This window comes from Ambystoma mexicanum, chromosome 13, assembly GCF_040938575.1.
Source record: "Ambystoma mexicanum isolate Mex_15411 chromosome 13, UKY_AmexF1_1, whole genome shotgun sequence".
NCBI lineage: Eukaryota > Metazoa > Chordata > Amphibia > Caudata > Ambystomatidae > Ambystoma > Ambystoma mexicanum.
Genome location: NC_090938.1, coordinates 320,906,311 through 320,925,704, shown reverse-complemented (window position 1 = coordinate 320,925,704; position 19,394 = coordinate 320,906,311). Strand labels below are relative to the sequence as shown.

The window sequence follows — 19,394 nt, the reverse complement described above, 5'->3', positions numbered from 1 at the left end:
AGGCTGGATGATATTGATAAAAAGCCTCCTGTATCTATGCTAGAACAGAAGTAACCTCTTCGTAGAAGGATAATGTTGGCCTTCTAATGGTAAGGGGACTTAAAGGGAGTAAACATCCTTATTTTTAATGCTGTGAGGCAGCATATTAACCTATGGGTTGTGATTGTGTCAGCGGGGGAGCGCGGTAGATATTCTTGATCACTTAATTCCTTTGGTTTGGTGGAGGGGGGCCCCAAAGATGTCCATGCCCAGGGCCCCAATAGTGCTTAAGAGGGTCCTGAACCCAAGCTGGATCCTGTCTGCGTGGAGCATGGGAGCCGGAAGCCTGCCTGCAGAGGAGTCCCTCAGATTGACGGATATGGTGAAAAAAGGCACACACATGTTATATTTTTTGTAGATATCTGTGCGTACGTGCGTGCAAAGGTGTTGTATTTTCATGATGCATGTTTGTAGCTGTGTGTGCATGCAAGGGTGTATATATGTATTATGTAATGTGTATGAATTAGTGAGTGTATGATGTCTGGGTGGCTGGGTGCGCATGTGTACGAGTCAGCGTGTGGTGAATGAGCGAGTGAATGGTGTGTGTGCTTGTTCTTAATGCTGGGCCGAGGAGCAGAGTTTGACAGTTGGGGGAGGGAGGTGGGAGGAGCGGGGACATGTGGGTTGGGGGGTATTTAGTAGTCAGTGCCAAAACGTAATTTTTAATGGGAATCCATGATAAAGCAGCATGATGTGTTATTAGTGGGCAGACTACCATTTTGATGCAGCCAGTCCAGTCATTTCATACTGTGACATGGCAGATTCTTCTGGGCATCTATAATAAAGTAAGTATCATAAGAGTTATTATGTGGCTAGACTGTCCCTTAGGTCCAACCAGTCAAGCCTTTTCCTACTGAGGAATGGCATATTGTTCTGGGCAACTATGATTAATTAAGCATGACAAGTGTTCTTATGTTGTTAGACTGTCATTTTGGTGTAGCCAGTCTAGGTATGTCTTACTGTGGTGTGGCATTTTTTACTGGGAATCATCAAAGCTAGAGCAAACATGATAAGTCTTTATTACGTGTCTAGAGTGGCCTATATTGTGCAGTCAGTGTGGACATGTTTTCTTATTGTGGCATTGTATTTTTAATGGCAAAGCACTAAAATAAAGCATTAATGCTCCTGTGCACTGTTGGTGACTTGCATCCCCGAAATCGCTTTGGCTGGTTTGGGCTCCCTCACTATGGTATATTTGTAGGAAATGTTTATGCCCCTTCAATTAAAAAAGTCACCATCTGTCTTTGGGTGATTGAATGTTCGGTGAATGTCTATGAATGTTTTTGTGTACGTTTGCAGCCCTGACAATGGGCATTGGATCATAGACATTTTCTTGCATGCTTTACTACAATTTTTGGGCAAAGCCAACCTGATGAATGTTATTACATGGATGAGGCTTGGGGTGGGGGGTTGAAGCGCAAGGGGGCAGGCAGACTGGACATTTTCTGTGGTGTGGCATTTTTTACTCATATAAGGGGCAGGACCACTATAATGTGCACTCTTAGCTGGTTGGCAGAGGCATTTGTGCAGCAAACAAAGACATGTTTCCTTACTGTAGCATTGCATATTTTACTGGTGTTGAGAGCAAAGTCAACTTGAAGAGTATATTTGCACGTGGTGCAGGAGTTGGGCAAGCATTTGTGCAGCCGGTAACAACATGTTTTATTCCTGTGGCAGGACAATTTTACTGGCATTAAGGGCAAAGCCAACAAGAGAATGTTTGCACATGGACATAGTGGCAGAGCAAGCATGAAACACATTGTGTACAGGCGCATGATAAATACCCAAGAAATAAATAAATAAAACATGTTTTCGTATGGTATAATTACTGTGTGTAATATTACTGGCCATGTACATAGTTGGCTTGTACATTTGGGTGCACGGAGCAAGGCAAGGGTACCCTTCTTTCTATGGTAGGTGAAAGATGTAAGGTTTGATTAAAGCATATATATATATATATATATATATATATATATATATATATATATATATATATCTTTTACCTAGTGCAGTGTGCAGCGTGCCCCTGCAGAAACCTGATCAAGCATATTGGGCATGCCTGGTGATCCAGGCTAGACCGGAATGTGGCACTGCCTGTGCTTTGTTGCTGAGATTGGGGTGGCATGGGCCCCTCAGGATGATTGGCAGCGGGGCCCCCACATTTAGCTTCAAGACTCTGACAAGTGTGTGTTGAAAACAATGTGTGTACTATTCTGATGGACACGCTTTGCAATCACACCGCTTGGATCAATAATCTGTAGAGGTTCTATTCACTTTGACCGGGAACTGACAAAGCAGATGTTACAAAACTCTGCGCAAACACACTCTCTATTTCAAATAACAAACATTAAAAGTGTTCAGCAGGCTTAGACTGGTCTATAGGGAATAGTGCAATGCCTGAACCCAAAACACAAAATGCTAGCGCAAGCCAGGTTTTTTGGTCAAAGTGGACCACTTTTATGGCCATGTGGGCCAGTTTAATAAGTTACTTCACCGTGCGGATAGTAGTTTTGACCACTGTTACTGAATACATATTCTTTGAAATGCACAATTTGCATCACATTTTATCATAAAACCCCTCCTTGCCTACTACTCAAACAGTTTGTCAGAAAAGGAATTAATTGCCAGTTGCAACGGTGGGCCACTTTTTAAGTGGTGCCCGACGTCATTTTATGCCCCAGGCTGACCCTTGCGTTCAGTGGTAGGATTGTTACTCGTTAACAAAGGCTTAAGACTTTTAAATCGTATTATTTTCAAAGGTCACATTGTAAATTGCAAAAGAGACGCATAGTGATGTTGTGCTGAGGAGGTACTTGATGCACTTTTCTGAACTTGGCACTCTTGGCCCTGATGGGTCCATTTGAGTGCAACACTTTATATCGATTTTCCAAGGCTGCTCTTTTGCCAAAACTCCTGTGCTCATGGCACACTTGCTATGGCCTGATTGTCTAATCGAGCATTATTTCTATTCCCCATAAAAGTGACAGAATACATGCACATCATGAATATGTGAATGAAAACTACGATACAATGGAAAACTAAAAGCCAGAAGAAGGGTAGCACCACGGGCGACATTTTAGGGGGTTTGGGGGGGGACAATGGTGTTTGTGTCCCCCAACTTTCATGGCACACCATTTTGTCCCAAATCATTTGGCTGGGACCCCTTTTCTTCAGATGTCATGTCCCCCCAAACATTTTCAGCAAAGGTACTCCACTGGATAGCACCATACAAATACAAAAACAGAGGGGAAAAGATAAATGGCATATTTATCTAAAAACATCCTGGCAAAGGAGCATTTTCAGTACTTTACTAAAGTGGTGTAATGTTAGAAAAAGACGGCTATTAGGAGGCAGAGTGATCCATAGACGTGGTGCTGCTAAAGTAAGTGTGACTAGAAAAGGCCATTTAAATCCTGAGATTTCCAGGCTTAAGAGGTCCCTGCTCGGCCAAATACTGGTGACCACTGGAAAATCCCAAACGTAGCTATCATAGAGCCGCGCTGTGGCAAGATCAACACGAGGGGCCAAATTACAGAAACTTTGCAGTGGACCAAGCGCAGAGTTTAACGGTATTAGCACTAGGTCAAAATGTGCACTATTTTTTAAAAACGCTTAGACTTAACCATTGCATCATGATAAGTGCAGTTTGGCATGGTATTACCACCAGGACAAAAAATTCCCTAGTGAAAAAAGGATAACTTTTTGATGCATTTTTGCACCAGGGCAAGGTTTGCCCTAGTGGTAATACCATTCAGTATTAGCCCAGGGAAAAACATTGCCCTTTTGCAAAATTGCAATGAAAATGTATGTTTTTGCACTAGGGTAATGTTTGCTCTAGTGCTTGTAACATGCCAAACTGCACTTGTAGTGGGATGATTTTCTAATATGTCCCAGTGTTTTTACAAATAGGGCAAACTTTGACCTAGTGCTAATACTGTGCAAATTTCCACTTGCACCAGTGCAAAGATTCTGTAATTCGGCCCCAGAAAGACAAAGCAGCAAAAATTCAATTGTCCAAGTGAAGGGATAACCAGTGATGACGAGGCTTCATTCAAAAACCTCTGGCTGGTGCATCAGCCTCGAGCATGCGCATCTGAGGCATTCTAGTTTGTATTTCATGTTCTATGAATAGAATGCACAACGCGTAATCCATCTACGTGAATCCAGCAGTCACCCCATACCCAGCTCCTCGTTTCTTGTGGAAACAGGAAACCCTGTCATTCTAGAAGGGACGTCATTTGGGGATCCCAGGGGTCGCACCTGAGACCCCCAAGGTCTCCCTTGCTACCCCTGTGGTCTCCCTTGATACCCCTAAAAATAGTGTGTATATATATATATATATATATATATTTTTTTTTTTTTTTTTTTTTATTATTTTTTTTATTGAAGCTCCTGGGCCCAGTGCTCCAGATAAGATTTTGAGGTCGGAGTATTTTACGCATGATTTTTCAAATTAGAGAGTAAATGCAATTTCTAGAGAGTAAAAATGAATGTTCTCCTCTGCAAGAGAGTAAAACTTATCCAACACATACACCCAATTCATACGTAAAATCAGACCCATAGACCAAAAGCGTTGTACATCAAAGTTGTCTGGCTTATGCAGAGCCCTTCACTCCACATGCAAACGGCACATCCCGTTTGGGCACATAATAACGGCACATCACTCCACTTGATAATGGCACATATCCTCCCTGAACATGCTAGCTATGCATCCCCTCTTGACACATACTAACGAGTATGCCACATACTCTGTGCACATGGTAAAGGCACATCTCATTTCAGTATTTTCAGAGATGTGCTGTTAGCATTTGAAGAGCAAATGAGTGTCATTTGCATGCGTAAATTACACCTTTACACCGTGCGCATGCTAACAGCGCATCTCTATGCATATGCTAATGGCAGACATTGTTTTCACATATTGATAGAACACGTTGTTTAGCAAGCCTGGTATTTGCACACGTTGACAGGACATATCTCTACCCATAGTGACCTCAAATCTCTTCTCATGCTATTGGCACATCTCTTCTCGTCTGCTAATGGTGCATCTTCTCTGCGCACATATTAGTGGGACAACTCTCTGTACATGCGTGCTAACTGCGCGCATGTGCACAGAGGAGTTGTGCATGCTAATGACATGCCTTCTACGCACATGCTAAGGGGACGTATCCTCTCTGCAAATGCTAACTGCACATCCCATCCCTGCACGTACTAACTGCACATCCTCTGCAACAACGGGATGTGCAGTTAGCATGTGCAAAATCCACATCCTGTCTATGCACATGCCAACGGCACATCTCGGCTCTGCATGCTAACGGCACATCTCGGCTCTGCATGCTAATTGCCCTTCTGTTCCATGGCACGTCCAAATGACAAATCTTTACTAAGTACGTACTATGGGGACATTTCTTCTCTGTGAGTGCCAACGTAGCCTCTCCTCTGCCTATGCTATAACAGCACATCTCCTCTCTGCCAGTCTTAACGGCAGGGCTCCCTTCTGCACAGGCTAAAACGTTGCATCCTAAGAAAAAGTGGAATGCTACTGGGCAGGAGGACGGCCTGCACTTCCCAAGTTCCAATTACGTGACGCAGCATTGATGGGTGTGGCGCAGAGGGAAGACCGCAGAGGAGTCGCTTCTTTCTTACAAGAAATGCAATAATGAAGAATGCCCGTTCACACAAGTTACTATCAGTGCTGGAAATGGACAAAATGTACCCGATTTTCCCCCTCCCCTTTGCTTATTCAGCCTGACTCGAACATGTCCTCGCCAGCCCCCACCACAATGCCCAACAGTGCTCCCCTGGCATTCTGCTCTGTTTTGCTGTAATAAATCAAGTACCATTCGAAATGGGATAATAACCGTTACCACAGTGCTTAAAAGCTGAAGGAATTTGGCTAAAAGCGCTATATAAGAACACATACTCCCTTTTGACCTGTTATTGGCATAGCCTCCGTACACATGCAGCAGCACATCTCCTCTCTGCACATGCTAACAGCATCTCTTTTCTGCAAGCGCCAGTCGCACATGGCCTCCCTGCATGTTCTATTGGCAAATATATTCAGTTCAGGGTAATGGAACCATTGATCCCTGCATGAGGTAACGGCCCATCCCTCCTGGTATAGCCCAAAAGCAAGCGCACGTCTTACTACAGCCAGGATAACTTTATAAATTATACATTACAGAGCAGGTTTGCAACAGGCAGCAAGTAAAGGAATAATTGCAGATGATTTGGCTCCCGTCCCTTTATTTCAGCACTTTGAGGGGAGAGGTGGCTTGTGAGAGTAAGCCGACCTACCTGACCTCTCTACCATGCAGGGGCACAACAAAACCTACATTTCAGGGGGCAGGAGGGGGGAATTAAGTTGTGATGGGAGGGGCCACTTCAGAAAATAGGCAGGGCAAACTTGGAGGCTCTGCCCCCACTGTTCTACCCACCTCCTCCCATGGTCTGGTGTGGGGAACAATGTTAGGGAGAATTCTCTTATAAGGCTAATTTCCCAAACCTAGTGAGTCCCCCAGCAGCTTTGCTGGATTTTTGGGGTTTGTTTTTTTCTCCTGCTAAGAGTGAGACTCTTTTCCTCCCACTCTAAGACATGATTTGAGGTGTACCTTTGACTTTTTGTGTGCTTTTGGGCTATGGGGTCTTTTACTCCATAGGGTATCATCTGTTTTTAGTGTGTGTGTTACACAGCACCCTCAGTGCAGTAACACGGGGGTGTCATAGTGACCCCCAAGCATAGACTCTACTAGTCTTAAATTGTGAACAGAACCAGTACAAACCATCATATTGTGGAAGTACTGGTAGGGCTAATTTGATTACCCCTGGTCTGTTTTTCAAGGGGGCACTGTGCAGTCCCCCCTTGTCGAGTTTCTGGCTGGTGGCAGTGGTTGCCACGCGAAATATTCCTTCGGAATTTTCTCTATGGGATTTTCCCATTGGTTTTAAACGCACCACTTTTTGGTGCAATGTTATAGATACCACAGATTTATTTATTTAATATTAAATCAACGGTGGGGTCTTTTTGCCAGAACTCTGTTCCAAAATGGCGTTTGTGTCCGTCTCTGTGACTCTGACCAAGGTCGAGCCCTTTGTTCCACTATATTGGCGGGCTTCTCCACAGAAGCCCTCCAAGTGGTGCCACTCTGGGTTCCACAGGAAGGGTGGAGGGGGGAATTGGCACCCTGGACTGCATTGCCTTAGCAACCCAAGTCGCACTCTACTCCGATTGGCCCAGTGGTGAGCCGCCCAGCTCACCACTTAGCATGTGTGAGTGACAGCTAGGCTGTTGAATGGGGGTTTTTCTGCATAAAATCAGGGCCTTTGGGACTGGAACTTCAGAAGTCGCCACCGGACCAAAGAATCTGAAGAGGGAAGAAGCTGAGCCATCTGCAACAACGACACCACCGGTGAAGCCCTGCTGCAACGAAACTCACCACTTTCCCAACGACAAGAGAAGATCTTCTGCTGGACGAGTCTTCTCCCCCTGAGCTGGTGGGATCAACCAGTTCACCCTTTTTCACTTCCAAAGACGTCTCTTGGTCGAATCGCCCGTGCCAAGCACCCCGGCGGCTGGATAGCCAAGCTTCACCACTTTGACCGCGAATAAAAGGACCGCACCTTTTAATCGGGAACTCCGCGGCTGGTTTCATCCCTGTGCAGTGCAACGACTCCACATTACCTCCTCGACGAGATCCTCTCTTCCCCTGGTCGGAACAATGAACTGCAATCACTACCAGGAACAACTGCCCCCGCTGGAGCTTCCTCTCTTTAAGGTACTGTGTCCTGCCTGGCCTCCCTTTCTACGGATTGCTAAAGGTGACCCTTAAATCCTTGGCTTTCCAACTGTGTTGCTCCAGACCTTCTAACTATACCTTTTGTATCACCCCAAACTCTTTTGAACACTCTGAAAAGACTTTTAGTGCAAACTTAAACTGTGATCTTGGGCACATTTCGCTTTGCTCCATTTAAAGTGGGCCTGGCCTATGAACTTTTGCTCTACAGTATACACTGCCTTTCTTCCCTTGCTCTGAGCTGCTAAAAGTGTTGGGAACTGTTTTTATTCTATGCCCTGCCTTTTCTCTCCCTTTAACCTTAACTAGTGGAGTGCCATCTAGGTTATGTGCTCACCTCTGTCTTAACAAATAGTGGTGCTTTTACCCTGACTTGTCTGCTAGTTATCCAGGGAGGTGTTAATACTTTATTTGACTGTGTTTTAACTTGCTTTTGATTGAGAGTGCTAGTATAGTGCATAAAGTGTGTTTTAAATAAATAATTCTATACTTTGTATACAAAGCTCTGGTCAGTGTTTGTTTGCTCTGCTGTGTCTTCAGCCCTATTGTGTATACTCTATATACTGCCTAACTCTTCTTGAGAGAAGTCTGACTGCTTAGCCACAGCTGCCAGGTAAATCTGGGTGGTACAGACTGCTACCAATTGGGTTTACTGCTTACTCCTGTAGTCTTAATCTTTTTGCAGTGTTCCCCAAGGGAACTGCACAGGGTTCTGCCTAACAAACAACTATTGAATAGTATATTTTATAGTGCAATATGCAGAGAGGTGTTGGAAGACTTTCTTGAAAGTAACCGCTTTAAAGTTTTACTGCGTTTGTTCAACTACATTTTTCTGAGCACACACAGTAAAACTTTAACACCGCCAGTTTGGGGGAAAGACTTCCCTCACCTCCCTGCCTATCAAAATGCAAGTGCGCACATCCAGGGGTGCACCTAGGCTAAAATGTAGGCTGGGGCTAACCCTTCAAATGTTGGGAGAGGCACTAACTTCAGAGACACTGGAGGAATGGCAAACATACTTTTGTAGGGGCATCTAACCTCATTACTAACCTCATTACTCATTGTAATAAGAATATTCTAGTGCATCTTCAAAGTTACAATCAGTTAACTGCTCTCTCCTTTGAGTTTGAAACACCCACTTCTTGCAGAACCTGAAGGTCCTAGAAAGTGTGAAAATGACAGATGGTGTGCAATGAAATACTCAATATCATAGCATAACAGGGCATTGCAGAGTGTGGGGCAGTACTATGGACTGCCCAAGCACCTTCAGTGGCTGGGAGCAACAGGGGAGAAAATGTAATGTTGGTTCTACCACAGTCTGCTATACTAGAATCTATGGTGCACTGACTGACTGGTGACCTATGTCTACCTGTCAAATCCAGTGTTACAAGAACGGGGGAGGGCCAGTGCAGCAATAATGCAATTCTATGCAGCAGTATTGGAGCCACTAGCAGAGGAGCACCAGTATATACCAATGTGTCCCTACACTTCTTAAAACTGTCCTTTTGTAAGGGTGTAAACTTATAAGCACTCCAATTTTTGCAATTGAAGTCAGGGTGAGATTACATTATTTGCCCAGCATCACACACTTAGGCTAAACAGTGAAGCTGGGATTTTAATCCGCTCATTCAATTTGGGCATGGCCACCTTCTTCTGCGCTCTACTTGGAACAAAACTTTTAGTTTTGGGTGTCAAGACCTACAATAATACTGTCCTATAGAGTTTACTTGCATAGTAATGCATCATAACATGTAAATCCATATAGCAGCATTTTGTGCCAAAATAATATCACTGTACCTTTATTTTCCACATCCTGCATTGAAAACTAGAAGATGCAAAAGGCAAAACATCCTGGATTTACCCACTTTATTTTCAGCGCTTTAAAAACACCCCAAAAAATAAGTTGTGCCATAAACTCACTTAGGTTTGGAGATTTGTCACACACTTCCAGCGTGGTGTTATGTACGGTTATTAAAGAATATTCAACTAAGGACATCAAAGCAAACTTTACTTTTTAGCATATCAAGCTATTAGACGTTATGGGTATGAACACATTTTAAAATGGTGCATGCTTTATTGTGTTGCTCGCTTAGCTGTCACAGATTTAGTCTTTCAGTTCGAAATTCACCATCATGCATAAGAAAGGCGGTACATCCCTTTTTGGCGCCGCCATTCCGACACGGGCCGGTTTGGCGCGACCGCTTCGGTGCGGCCATTTTGACGCAGAAGCCTTTGTGGCGCCGTCGTTTTGGCGCGAGGGACGTTTGGACATGGCTGACATTGCAGCCACGTCCAAACGTCCCTCGCGCCAAACTATGCGAGTATGTTTCATTACCTTCTACTGGTGTCGGCACTCGCATGCAGCCTTGAATAATAACCACAATGAATTTTTGTAAAACTCTTTGTAGAGTCTGGACAGAGCGCCTGCCTGCACAGAACACCTACCCAGGCAGAGTTCCCTCCTGCAGAGAACACATTTCTCCACAGAACACTGCCTTCACCGAGCACATTCCTGTACAGAGCCCCTCCACGCACATAGCTGCTGCCTCCACTGAGATCCCCCTTCACAGAGAGCCTGTCTGCACAAAGCATCCCAGCACATCCTTGCATATAACACCTCCCTGCACAGTGCACCTCCCTGCATAATCCCTGCATAACGCATATGCCTACACCGAGTAGAGCAGCAGCCCGCAGCAGCTGCTTGCACACAGCACAGGCCCCGAGATAACACTGGACTAGCCAGAGCACTTAATCTGCATGCATAGAGCATCAGACTCCCGAAAGCCACCCAGCTGCATAGACTATCTACCTGGATAGCCCACCTCAGGGGCTGACAGACACCTGTATTCCGAGAGCATTTGCCTCCATAGAGTTCCCTCCATCCAGCGAATACCAGTTTCATTCGACATTCCGTGGAACACCTGCCTCCACACAACACCTCAATGTTTAGCGCCTGCCTCCATAAGACACTGTCCTCATAGAGTACCAGCCTGCTAAGAGCGCATGCCTGCATGGAAAACCTGCGAATGGCACCTGCCCTCACACACAACGCCTGCACTTGGAGCACCTGCCTCCGCAGGGAAACTACCCCAGCAGAGCACCTGACTCCACAGCACACCTGTCAATACTGAGCACATAGCTGCCGCCACACAGTGTGCCTGGATGTCTTGTGCACATTGGGAGCGAGACTGTCCCGTGTAGAGGCTTGATTTCCTGTCCTCATAACAACCAGCAGTAACGTGCACAGTGATTTCTTTATTGCACCCAGTGTATCTGACAGTCTGTCAATGGTGTTGGAGATGGGGTTCTTTTTGGGCAAGATCGCATGATGCCTCATAAAAGGAGTAAAAGGAGAGATTGTTTTCACACCGACCACTGCCGCCGAGCTGGGGAAAGGAGGATTTAAGCTGTGGAGGTTTTTAGTGAGCTGCCAGTGGACACAGAGTTTGCAATGAGGAACACGTTTGGTCTGCTTAGCTGCGAGCGTTTAAAGAAGTGTGCATTGTACATAATAGTGACTGGCGAGGTGCCCTGCATGCACTCCATACACAAAACATGCAAAGACGGGAATGGACAGCTACAAAAAAATAATGACATTACGTTTTTGGTGCAGCGCCGCCGAGGGTGTGCTCTCCTGGAGAGAGATGTCCCTTCTCAGAGATATGCTGGCTGACAGTTTCAGTGCCCAGGAGTCCTCCGCACTGCTGCTCTAAATGTCATGCACATGTGCCATGCCAGAATCTGTCTGAGTACATCAGAGAGCCCCTCGCGCCAAAACATACCAGCTGCAAATCATCCTGCTCTGTAAGAAAGGCTATGCTGCTGACAAAAGTAACACCACAGTGCCATCTAGTGGTGAAAAGTATGTTTTTTTATGAATAAATCAAAGCGTACATGGTACGCAGTAAAAAATTAAAACATCCGTATTTGCAATAATTAAATGCGTAAATGGGCAAGATACACTTGTTATCTGGAGGGCTGCCTGGGCCTGTGGTGCTTTATTTCTGGAGTGTCTGGTTTTCTTGTTCAGGCCTCTAAAAAAAAAGGGGGTTCCACAAGTGTAACACTTTGAGCAGTGACCCTAAATACCAACCGCTCTGGAGGGGGTGTTGCCCTGATCTTCCCCGAGTGGATTCCTGCCTCTGTCATTCCTACGCAGTCCTACTTCTCTTTTGAATGCCTCGTCTGCAGGCTCTCTCTCTCGCCTAGCCATTCCCTTACTGTGGCTACTATCTATCGTCCACCTGGTCAGATCTCCTCCTTCCTCTCTGAGTGGGCAGACCTCTCCTCCTCACAGCTGGCCTCGACCACCCAACTCCTCCTCCTCAGAGATTTCAACATCCACCTGGATGCTGCCTGTCCTTCCTCTGTACTTCTTTGCCACCTCTGCGACTCTCTCTCACTCATTATGCTCCCCTCTGGCCCGACTCACTCTGCAGGGCACACTCTGGATGTTCTGAGCTCCTCAGACCTCCCCCTCTCTGTTCCTCTTTCCACTCCTCTCTCCTGGAGTGATCACTGTCTCCTCTCCTCCCACTTCACCCTCCCTCCCCCAAGACTAAGCCACTTCCATCACTGCCACCTACCTTCTCGGTCATCCGACCTATGAAGCGCGTGTCAGCGGAGGCTTTTACCACCACCTCTCACCCCCCCCCCTTTGGCTGACTCTCACCCTGACACAGCCCTCTCCACGCTCCACTCAGCTATCTCTGATGCTCTTGATATCCTTGCCCCTGTCCTGAGAATCCGCCTGAAGCCCAAAGCCAAGTGTAACTCCTGGTACAACCCAGACCTCGTTACCCTAAAACATAAGTGCAGGGTGGCCGGCCGAGAGGAAATGGTGTGCTTCATGTACATCCTCTGACAAACTGGCCTGCCACCTACTGCAAAGGCAATACCGGCTCTCTGTCCTAACCAAGAAGAGAGCTCATATCCAAGCCGTGTCTCTGTGGCATCTAACAACTCGGCTAAACTCTTTAAAATCTGCAAGGAACTGGCCAATCCTACCTCCACTGTCCCTTCTCAGGCCCTCTGCACGGCACTGGCCTCTCATTTTGTTTCTAAAACTCAGGACATCCTGTCCTCACTATCTGCCTATCCCCTCCCTTCCCCTACTCCCTGCTCTTCCTCTGGCCCTCCTGCAGCCACCCCCTCCCTCCTTCTCTTCCTTTCCCCTTTTCTACACAGACAAGGTTTCTAGACAAGTCTGATCTATGAAAGTCTCGTCGAAACAGGTTCACCGCTGTTCCTCCAAATCTATCAAGGACCACATTAACTCCCTGGCTCCTGCCCTGGCTGATTTCTGCAATCACTCCTTCGCCACCAGAGTCTTCCCATCCCCCCTGAAGCACTCCCTTGTGCACCCCCGTCTTAAGAAACCCTCTGCCGACCCCTCATGCCCGGCTAACTATCGTCCAATCTCCATCACTTCCTTCCTGGGCAAGCTCCTGGAGAAACTGGCCATCTCCCAGCTTAATCTCCATACTGAATCTGCTGGTTGCCTTCGTGACCATCAGTCTCACTTCAGAGCTGCCAGAAGCACCGAAACTGCTCTCCTGAACATCCGTGAAGATCTGCTCTCCAATCCTGACTCTAACACCCTTTGTGTCCTCATCCTGCTTGATCTCTCATCTGCCTTTGACACTGTCAACCATGCCATCCTCCTCAACAGTCTTTGTGATAACCTGGGTATCATTGGTCAGGCTCTTGCGTGGCAGACTTCTTTCCTCTCTGACCGACCCTCCCAGGTCCAACTTGGGTCCTTCCTCTCTGCCACCTTTTTCTCTACATGTGGTGTCCCCCAGGGGTCTAACCTCTCTCCCTGGCTGTTCAACCAATACTCCTTGCCCACCGCATCGCCGCTCTCTGCCCCAACTTTCAGTGCTATGCGGATGACACCCAGCTCATTTTCAGGATACTCTCTACCTCCTCCTCTCCTTCACTCATTTCTGACTGTCTGCTATCCAGGAGTGGTGTGCCGCCAATGACCTCTGCTTTAATGCCAGTAAGACTGAGATTCTCCTCATCGGCACACCCGCTCCCTCCTTTCCTGCTGCTCTCTGGCCATCCTCTCTTGGTCCTCTTCCCGCTCCCACCTGCAAAGGCAAAAACCTTGGCGTCATCTTCAACTCCACACTCTCCTTCTCTCCTCACATCTCTGACGTCTCCAAGAAGTCACACTACCAGCTGCACCTCCTCAGAGGTATTCTGCCTTTCCTCTCCTTCCCCCAGAAGCGCACTGTCTCCAGAGCTCTGGTTCTCTCTAGGCTGGACTATTGCAACAGCCTCTTTCTAAATCTGCCTGCCTCTACTCTCCGCCCGCTGCAACTCATCCAGAACAGGACTGCAAGACTTGTCCTTGGCCTCAAGCCCAGGGATCGTATCTCTCCAGGACTGAAATCTCTGCATTGGCTCCCAGTGGCTGCGAGGATTAAGTTCAAAACCCTCTGCATCGTCCACACGTCCGTCTGGAGTCTGGGCCTCAATACCTTCAACTTGCTCTTCCTAAATATCTTCCTTCTCAAGCTCTTTGCTCATCTGCCTCCAACTCCCTCATGGTCAGTCGTTTCTCCAAGCAACGAGTTGGTGATAGATCTCTCTCCTCGGCTGGCGCCTCCCTCTGGTACAGCCTCCCTGCCTCCCTTAAACTTGAGGAGAACCATTTCCGGTTCCAGAAGCACCGCAAAACCTTTCTCTTTGCTTCTGCCTTCTCTCCTCCTCTCCTCTTCTGACCTCCTGGCTGAAACCGGTACTGCACTGGCTACCTGGACACCCTTCTGATCCTGGGCCCAGGTCCCTCTCCTGCCAGCGTCACACACCTGCACTGCCCACCCAGCTACCCCCGCACTCAATTTCACTTGTAACATAACTTTCAGACATTCTCCCACTCGTGAACAGCATATCTAGCCTAGAGTAGACTGTGTGCACCCCAGAGTAAAAACTGTACTCCCTGCTCAATGGGTTCTCTGACCTCCAGACATCATTAAAGTTATGTTCCTCTAGAAGATCTCTCAGAGATATCGATTGTGCATCTGTTTGCTTTGTCTCGTAGTACTTTTATCCAAACCTTGATCCAAAACTGTGTTGAAATCTCCACCTAATATAGTATTTCGGCAGCTCAGATTCTGTATAGCTTGAGCAACTCTCCTAAAGAATGTTCCATTATCAACCGAGGGAGTATAGATATTGCAAAAAATCACCTCTGTCCCCTGAATGTTAACCAATAATGCAATCATTCCCCATGTGTGAGCTGTGTCTCCTGAATGAAACAGACATCGCTTTTTAAATCATTTAAATATGTCATTATGCTCTTTCGTTTTTGAATGTTGAGAAAGCACAGAGAGTCCCATTTAGAGGATGTTCCAGAATTTTCTAAAATGGTAGAGGAACAAATATAGGCTACATATGCATGTTCTTCTAACTGTGTGGCAGTATCTCTTTTGAGAGATGACATGCTCAAGTACCCTGGCACTTCAGCCTCCACCTCAATGTGTTGTTTTCCTCTTTCTCATTTTCATCCACCTAGAATAGGATGACACATCACATATGTTGGTTCATAAGAGTACACTAACTGAATGCTGAAAATACCCTTTGGTTTAGAGTCTAAAGACTCAGGAAAATCACCCTGTGAAGTAACATACCTTTCAGGGATATTCCAAATAACTGGGTTGTTTAATCCTGCAGTGTAGTATGATTCTTGCACTGTCATACCAAATGGTGTACTTCCTACAAGTAAATATCTTGACATCCTTTGTTATCCACAAATATTCAGATGGGACCATCCCCAACTTCCACTAAGGGTGTTGTGAGAATTCTAAGGGAGTTCTCACATTTAACCCATGTAAGAACCCCTCAGGTAACAAAGACAAGGGCAAGCTGACGGATGCTGACCCCGGTGGTGAGTCTGCAAAGGGGTACTACAGGGATGAAGGGTCCTTGAAGAACGGGGGTGGGATACCTGAGTGTGAGACATGGTATCCCACTTTACTAATTCCGATCTATCCTATCTCCCCTCTGCTGTCATAGGATATTGTCACACAGGTCCTATACTACCGCAGGACTTTCCAACAAATGCAAACCTTGAGAAGGGAAAGAGAAACTTAATAGTAATACCATCTTTCTGTCATAAGGACACCCCTAGAACTGAGACATGATATCCCCCTTTCTCTGACAGTACACTATCCAACCCGCCTTCAGAAGGTATATTAAGACACGCAATCTTAATTCCCCCAAACATCACTTAAGTACTGTGACGAAGAAGAGGAAGTCAAGAGGAGTACAGACTTCCTATGGGAAACACCACTATAGTACTGAGAAGGGATCTATGTGATTATTGCGACGGCCGAAAATGGAGACTTTTTTAACCCTTTAAGCCACATATATATGGGGGGGAGACCCCCGCACTCCCCCCCCATATTAATATTATATTCTAAACCTCCCACATATATATGTGGTGCAAGGGGGGTTCGCAATTCCCAGGTCAACATTTTTGTACAATTCCCTGAGAAGCAGATGATGCAGATCAATGCACATTAACCTCTTCACTTTCTATGTCCCCCCAAACAAGGCCAGGCAGGGTCAGGCAATCAACATTAACCATGCACACCAGCAGCCTATCAGGTACTCAGGACAGTATAAAAAGCACCCAAGCATTCAGTGGTTTGAATGAGGTGGGGAGGAGAACTGTGGAGCAGTGGCTGCCCAGGACCAGCTTGCAAAATCCAGGATGGCGAGGCACCAAGGGCTTGCATGAAGGAGCACCCTATAACCCTGTGGCGAGAAGCCTGCCACTCCAGTCGTAAGAAAAGGTCTGGAAAAGGGAGCCGGGAGGTGTGCTAATCCCTTTTTATGTAAATGAGAAGTGCTCATTCTCCTGGGCCAAGTCAGAGACCCAGGGGTTTCTGAGGGGCAGGTGGGAAGACCCTGACCTCAGACAGCAAGGACGCTGTCAGTAAAAGGAAGGAAACCCAATCGGAGAGGCAGCGATTTAAAAGCCTGGTATGTTTGAGCAGGATACAATACTATCGCTCAATTGCGTATAGTGAAAGACACATCGGGTGAAATTGAAAAAAGGATTCTGCTGATACAAAGTAATGGAGTGGTCGTGTGCAGGTGTACATGTCATGGAAAGACTCTGTAGCTGAATAGGAAGCTCCTGTGAATAAAGGGGAAATCTGCACAGCTCTGAAGTAGGAGCAAAATAGAGATCCAAAAAGGAGCTGTACGAAAACCGTAGTGGGAGCAAAATTCCCCAAAGCAAAGGAAAAGAGTCTTTACACTAAACCAAGAGCGTTGAGAATCATTGGGGTGGCCCCCATTCAGAAGGTTGATCTAGGATGGCCTCAGAGACCCCGCTACAACGAAAAGAAAGAAAGTGTATTGGAAAAACATTGGGGTGGCCGCCAGGTGGGAGAAGGATCCAAGAGGGCCACAGAGACCCCACCACAAGGAAAAGAGGACACAAGTAAAATGTAAGGCACCTGGTTGCACAACCTGTAATGGGTGAACCGTGCAGTCTGACAACAGCGCTACGACCGACGAGGGGAAGCCCCAGCTGAAAGGAAGCAGGTACATCATCTGTTAATGTTACAAACTACAAGGAACAGGTTGCGAATGGGGAAGGACATCACGAAAGAAGTCTGTTGAACTGCCCTGTTGAGTAAGGGGAACTTTTGTATTCAGTCAGTTGAAACATTTGTGTTAAATAGAACTGAACCAGATGAACATTGGTGTTTGTGAGCAAGAATCACTGTAGAACCAGAATGGGTCCAAGGTTGGGCAACAGAAACCTGAGGGATCCATTGAGAAGTGTGAATCAAAGGGCTTTTAGGTTCAAGAAAAGAGAACCCAGAGAAGCCTAAAACACTTAAAAAGGAAAAGCTACTATGAACTTTTTTCTGTCAAGTGAATCCTGAAAAGCCTGTGGAACTTTATAATCCTGAGTGCCTTAAACTTCAGGGAGGGAGCTACAGAAGAGATCCATTATCACATTAACTTTGCTTTAAACACTATTGAATAGACCAAATCCCATACACCCTGCTTTCCTATAGAAGTGAGTGCAAGCATAGGTTTCGACACAGACAGTATTTTGTTTTGGACTGACAGACTGAGTGCTTCATTATAAGTTTGGCGGTCTGGAAATAAGGGTGCCGGACAACTCCTCTCCTGTTCCAGGGCCAACACTGCCTCAATCATTTCCAGATGCCCATTCATGTGCATAGGTATCCAGGCCTGACCCTCCATCATGTGTATTTCTGCAATAGTTGAAATACACTTTTCCTGATCTGATACTGAAACATCAGATTGTTCACAGGCTTCATCACATAGAACCACAATGTGTTTTAATCTATCCGTGTTTGTCAGTTCTTCTTAGAATCCAAGTGGATCTCTAACGACTGCTTTGCTTTTTCTCCTTGCATTTCACCCTGGCATATAAAAATGACAGTGACACTAGGTACACAGCCATTTTGAAGATACACCTCCATTGCTCTCTCTGACCTAGCAACGGTGTGACATTCTTTTTCATTGCTAACCTGTCTCACAACTTTTTGAGGACTCAGGACCTTTTTGGACAAAGACAACAGGACCCCATTTACCCCATTAATCAGAGATGAGTCTCTGCAGACAATGTGTTCCTAATAGGAATGGGGTCTCCTCTATGGGTGTGGCCACCACTTCTTGCCTCAGCCTCAGTCTGTTTCCCTACCTAGATGTCAACTTCAGTGGCACCTTCCACCGGTATTTCTTCCCCATTGGAATTATGCACAGAGCAACATGTCTTGTGGGGGTCTCCCTTCATTTATGCTATCTAGCATTTTCCTTGACATTACAGTCACCTGTGCGCCTGTATCCACCTTTGCAAATACAATGCATTGCTCTTCTATCATAATAAATGTCTTCACGTTCTTCAAGTATACATAGGAAATGTGATTTGTTACTAATCTCAGGGCTGATTTTCTTTAGGCCTGCCTGTCTCCTTGCTAAACAGAGGGGCATTTGAAATGACATTTTACCCGCCTTTTTCCTGATCGCCTTTTCAATATCTGTTTATTTTTTTGTCCTGAAGCTTATTTGAAGCTTTGCTATTGATTGGCCGCCTTGCATGGTGGGGCCTCCTGAGTTTTCAACCCATTCCTTTTCTGCTTTCTCCAAATCATTTTGATTTCCTTCTCTTACCTCCTCTCTGGGGCATGACTGCTTTGTGTTTTCATTAGTATCATGTGGCTGTATGTCAACATGTTGTGCTTGGAACTCACCTGCCCATTGTACCCTCCCTTGTAAATTGCACTTCTTGGAACATCTCCAGCACTAAAATATTCCTCTGGGAACACACCTGCAAGTGTCCTTTGGGAAGAAGTTTATCTCTATGGAGATATGAGCATTATTAGAATGATCAGGTAATGAAAGCTGGTCAGCTGTCTTTGTACGTTTTCTGTTTTCACCTATAATTTCACTCAGTTTTGTTTAATTTATTTCTGATGCATTTAGTGCACCATTATCCATGCAATGGTCCACTTAGTCACTGGCTATCAATTGTTAAAAATGTATGTTCCTCATATTTTTCAT

At 46.0% G+C, this 19,394-nt stretch overlaps 1 protein-coding gene across 21 annotated transcripts in view; it reads left to right on the top strand.

The window, feature by feature from the left end:
• ADCY4 (adenylate cyclase 4) overlaps positions 1-19,394 on the top strand; it is a 1,677,325-nt gene that overhangs the window by 974,589 nt on the left and 683,342 nt on the right. The window lies entirely within an intron of this gene.